Here is a 6,183-nt window from a genome sequence, read left to right on the forward strand (position 1 = left end):
ATTTAGAAAGTTTCTTAACCCTTTATGTGTTTCACAGGAATTAAAGCAAACTGGAAAGGAAATTTGCAAATTTCATTTTTTTTGGGCAGAAATTCCATTTTAATCAATTTTTCCTGTAATACTGAAGGTTTTTTTTTTTTAACCAGAGAAACACAACTAATTATTTATTTCCCTGATTCTGCAGTTTTTAGAAATATCCCACATGTGGCCCTAGTGTCCTAATGGATTGAAACACAAGCCCCAGAAAGGAGCACCTAGTGAATTTTAGCGCCTTCCTTTTCTTAAATTATATTTCAGGCACCATGTCAGGTTAGAAGAGGTCTTGTGGTGCCACAACAAAGGAATCACCCCAAAAAAGACCCCATTTGGGAAACTAGACCCCTTGAGGAATTCATCCAGTGGTGTAGTGAGCATTTTGACCAGACAGGTGTTTCATAGATTTCATTAGAATTGGGCAGTGAAAATGAAAAATTACTTTTTTTCCCACTAAAGATGTAGATTTAGGTCAAAATGTTTCATTTTCTCATCAAATAATGGAGAAAAAGCTCCCCCAACATTTGTAAAGCAACTTCTTCAGAGTAGGGAAATACCCCATATGTGGTAATAAACTACTGTATGAGTATACATCAGGGCTCAGAATGGAAGGAGTGCCATTTGGCTTTTGGAGAGCAGATTTTGCTGGATTGGTTTTTCTGCACCATGTCGCTTTTGCAAAGCCCCTAAGGTACCAATAAAAACGACCCAAAAGTGACTCCATTTGGCAAACTACACCCATTGAGGAATTCATCTAGAGGTGTAGTGAGCATTTTGACCCCACAGGTGTCTCATAGATTTTATTAGAAATGGGCAGTGCAAATTAAAAATTACATTATTTTCCAATAAGACGTAGCAGTAGTTTAACGTTTTTCATTTTCTCAACAAATAAAGGAGAAAAAGCACCCTAACATTTGTAAAGCAACTTCTTCAGAGTAGGGAAATACCCCATATGTGGTCATAAACTGCTGTTTGGATACACGGCAGGATACAAGGGAAGGAGCACCATTTGGCAGTTGGAGCGCAGATTTTGCAGGATTGATTCCTGGGCGCCATGTTGCATTTACAAAGCCCCTGAGGTACCAATACAGTAAGAACCCCTGAAATGTGACTCCTAGGGGTGTAGTGAGCATTTTGACCACACAGGTTTTTGCTAAATTTATTAAAATTGGGATGTGAAAATAAAACAAATTACAATTTTGTTTGCGAAAAGATGTAGTTCTAGCCCAAAATGTTGCATTTTCACAAAGACTATAGGAGAAAAGCACCTCAACGTTCGTAAAGCATTCTCTCCAGAGTAAGGCAATACCCCACATGTGGTCATAAACGGCTATTTTGGACACACAGCAAAGCTCTAAAGGGAAGGAGCGCCATTTAGTATTTGGAGTAGAGATTTTACAAGATTTGTTTTTTGCCACCATGTTGCATTGAGCTATAGTACCGGTACAGTGGAACCCCTGAAAAATTACCCCATTTTGGAGACTAGATCCCTCAAAGAATTTATCTAGGGGTGTAGTGAGCATTTTGACCCCACAAGTGTTTTGCAAAAATTAGTACACAATAGATGTTGCAGATTGAAAATTGCTGTGTTCCACAGATATGCCATTTCAGTGCCCAATGTGTTGTGCCCAGCTTGTACCGCCGTAGACACACACCCCATAAATTGTTAAAGAGGCTCTGTCACCACATTATAAATGCCCTATCTTCTATATATTGTGATCGGCGCTGTAATGTAGATTACAGCAGTTTTTTATTTAGAAAAACTATCATTTTTGACGAGTTCTGACCTATTTTGCTTTATGGTAATGACTTTCTTAATAGACAACTGGGCATGTTTTACTTTTTGACCAAGTGGGCGTTGTGGAGAGAAGTGTATGATGCTGACCAATCAGCGTCATACACTTCTCCCCATTCATTTACTCTGCACATATTGTTCTTACTAGATCACTATGTGCAGTCACATACACGCACATTAACGTTACTGAAGTGTCCTGAGAGTTAATAGACATCGCGTCCAGCCAGGACAGGATGTCTATTCACAATCCTGACACTTCGGTAAAGTTTGTGTGTGACTTACTCACACAGCACATCGAGATCACGCTGTGCTGTCATTTACAGCGTAATCTCGCGAGATTACGCTTGCGGTGCTGTAAATCCAACACAAACGTTACTGAAGTGTCGGGATTGTGAATAGAAATCCCGTCCTTGTTGGACGCGATGTCTGTTAACTCTCAAGACGCTTCAGTAACATTAGTGTGTATGTGGCTGCACATAGTGAACAACGAAGGATCACTATGTGCAGATTAAATGAATGGGGAGAAGTGTATGACGCTGATTGGTCAGCGTCATACACTTCTCCACAACGCTCACTTGGTCAAAAAGTAAAACAAGCCCAGTTGTCTATTAAGAAAGTCATTAGGATAAAGCTAAAATAGTTTAAAACACTGCTGTAATCTACATTACGGTGCCGATGATATAGGGCACTTATAATGCGGTGACAGAGCCTCTTTAAGAATACAGTAATACCCCATATGTGGTCATAAATTGCCATTTGGGCACACTGCCAGGCTCAGTTGGACCAGCATTTGGCTTTTGAAGCGCAAATTTTGCTTGATGTTTTACTGGTATTTCAGCTTATAATGTGGGGGCATATGTAAGCTAGGCGGAGTACATCAGGGTATGTGTAAACTGGGCGGAGTCCATCGGTGTATATGTAAGCTGGGCTGAGTGCATCAAGGCATAATAGGATGATGTAATAATGAGGTGAATAAATAATAAAATGAATAATCCATGGATTGGTGTGGTACACTTTGAACCAATCCTTTATGCACAGGCCGGGTTTATTGGGTATTATACAAAATACCTGCGCTCCAGTATTGCCTAATCTTTGACTTCTTCACTAGCCCTATAAGCAGCACAAGGCCCTAAAGTTTCCTCATCTCCACCTGTGGGGTCCAGCAAATGTTGATGTGGGGTATTTCGTGACCTAAAAAATTTGTCTGGTCCTTCATTTAGCATAATTTTGCATCATTGCGTGTTATTTTTCCATTGACAGAGCTGTGTGAGGACGCGTTTTATGTGGAACGAGCTGTAATTTTTATTGGTTCCATTTTGGGGTACATGCGATTTTTTTTTTTATCACTATTTATTAAATTTTTTGGGAGATGAGGAAACCAACAAACAGCAATTATAGCACGGTTTTGTTTTTAATTTTTTTACAGTGTTCGCCGTGCAGTATAAACATGTTAACTTTATTCTGCGGGTCGATACGATTACAGCGACACCAAATTTATATCGGTTTTTTTACGTTTCACTACGTTCCCACAATAAAAATGCTCTTTTCTAAAAAAATCATGTTTTAGTGTCGCCATTTTCTGACAGCCATAACTTGATTTTTCAGTTGATTTCGCTGCGGGAGGGTTTGTTTTATGCGTGACGAACTGTAGTTTCTATTGGTATTATTCTGCGTTACTTGCAACTTTTTGATCACTTTTTATTAAAATAATTTTGAGACAAGATGACCAAAAAATAAAATGCTGTCATTTTTATTTAAGTTTTTGACGGTGTTCACCGTGCGGTAAAAATAATGTGATATTTTTATAGTTCAGGCCGTTCCGAACGCGGCGATACCTATTCCGTATGGTTTTTTTTTCATGTATTCATTTTTTTCCTAATTATAAAGGGCTTGATCAGGGAAACAGGGCGATTATTGTTTAAACTAGTTTTAGTTAAAACTTTTTATTTATTTATTTTACTTTAACATTTTTTTTTTACACTAACCTGGGGACTTGAAGATCTGATCTTCTGATCCCCGGTACAGTACACTGCACTACTTAATGCAGTGCATTGTAAGGCTGGGTTCACACGAGCATGTTACGTCCGTAATGGACGGAATGTATTTCGGCCGCAAGTCCCGGACCGAACACACCTCCTGGTGTTCAAATGTATAGGTCTCTGCACATCATTCTAGAAAGGCTCTGTTTCATCAATAAGAGCAGAAGCGGCAAGTCTAAGGCTTGATTCACACGAGCATGTTCGGTCCGTAAAGGACGGAACGTGTTTCGGCCGCAAGTCCTGGACCGAACACACTGCGGGGAGCCGGGCTCCTAGCATCATAGTCATGTACGACGCTAGGAGTCCCTGCCTCTCCGTGGAACTACTTTCCCGTACTGAAAACATGATTACAGTATGGGACAGTTGTCCTGCAGCGAGGCAGGGACCCCTAGCATCGTACATAACTATGATGCTAGGAGCCCGGCTCCCTGAAGTGTTCGGTCCGGGACTTGCGGCCGAAATACGTTCCGTCCATTACGGACGTAACATGCTCGTGTGAACCCAGCCTAACTGTCATTCTTCATCTGACAGCCTATTAGGTCCCCATTAGGCTTCCGTACCTGGGCAACCAGGAAGCCTAGCAACTATCGCCACCCGTGATCTCTCTGGGAGCGGGGTTCAGAGTAAGCCCCCTCCCTCAATCACCTCAATGCGGCAGACACGATTGACAGCCGCATTGCAGGGGTTAAATGGCGGCGGTCGGCGGTAACTGCCATCGCCGCTGTTGCAGCGGGATGTCAGCTGTATATTACAGCTGACAGCCGCTGACGATGAAGCGCGCATCTACAGGGCGTGACTGTACGCCCTATTGCGGGAATGCACTGTAAATCAGGACGTACAGTCACACCCAATAGCGGGATGGGGTTAATGCCCAACTGGGCTTTTTTTTTACTTTTCACCAAGTGGGTGTTGTAAAGAAAAGCGTATGACGCTGACCAATCAGCATCATACACTTCTCTTCATTTCAGCCCAGCTTGATCCACAGCACAGCGTAATCTCGCGAGATCACGCTGTGACGTCACTTCCATCGCTCCGGTGTAGGACCAGTGGGATGAAGACTGAACAGACTTCGCCTCCAGCCACTGCAGATTCGGATAAATATCCTGGCACAGCTGGAGGCGATGTCTGTTTACTCTTCCGTTGCTTCAGTGAAGGACCTGCGGGCGGAAGTGAGATCACAGCGTGATCTCGCTGTGCTGTGGATCAAGCTGGGCTGGGCGTCATACACTTTTCTTTACGACACCCACTTCGTGAAAAGTAAAAAAACACCCAGTTGGGCTTTAAGAACAAATTTGCATAAATCTTAAAATGTTCATAACTTGGTCAAAAATAAATGTTTTTCAAAAAATAACAACACAGTAGTTATCTACATGAAAGCGACTATTAGATTAGGTAGGAGATAGGGCAGTTATAAACTGGTTTAACCCCTTAGTGACCAGCCTATTTTAGGCCCTAATGACCAAGCTATTTTATTCGTTTTTCTATAGTCGCATTCAAAGAGCTATAACGTTCTTATTTTTTCGTCTACATAGCTGTATGAGGACTTGTTTTTTGCGGGATTAGTTGTGCTTTTTAATGGCACCATTTTTGGGTACATATAATTTTTATATTAACTTTTATTAACCTTTTTGGGGGGGATTATAAAAAAAAACAAATTCCGCCATTGTTCTATGCGTTTTTAAATTGACGCCGTTCACCATGCAGCGTAAATAACACGTTACCTTTGTTCTATGGGTCGGTACGATTACGGCGATACCACATATGTAGAGGTTTTTTTATGTTTTACGACTTTTGCACAATAAAAACACTTTTGAACTAAAATTATTTGCTTTTGCATCGTCGCTTTCCAAGAGCCGTCATTTTTTTATTTTTCCATCAATGTAGTGATTTTTTGGGCTTGTTTTCTGCGGGACAAGACGTAGTTTTGAATGGTACTGTTTTGGGGTGCGTGGGACTTATTGATTCATTTTTATTATGACTTTTTTGGGGGGCAATGGAAAAAAATTGCAATTTCGCCATGGTTTTTTGCGTTTCTTTTTTACGGTGTTCACTTTGCGGTTTAAATTACATATTAACTTTATTAATGGAGTCATTACGGTCGCAGCGATACCACATATGTGTACTTTTTTTTTTACACTTTTACTAAATCAAACCACTTTTTATGGAAAAAAATGGTTTTATTTATTTTTTTACTGTACTTTTTATTAATAATCTTTATTTCACTTTGATGACTGATTTTATTAGTCCCACTAGGGGACTTTACTGTGCGATGTTCCGATCGCTGCTATAATGCTCTGGTATACTTCGTATACCAGA

Source organism: Rhinoderma darwinii, chromosome 2 (assembly GCF_050947455.1).
Source record: "Rhinoderma darwinii isolate aRhiDar2 chromosome 2, aRhiDar2.hap1, whole genome shotgun sequence".
Taxonomy (NCBI): domain Eukaryota; kingdom Metazoa; phylum Chordata; class Amphibia; order Anura; family Rhinodermatidae; genus Rhinoderma; species Rhinoderma darwinii.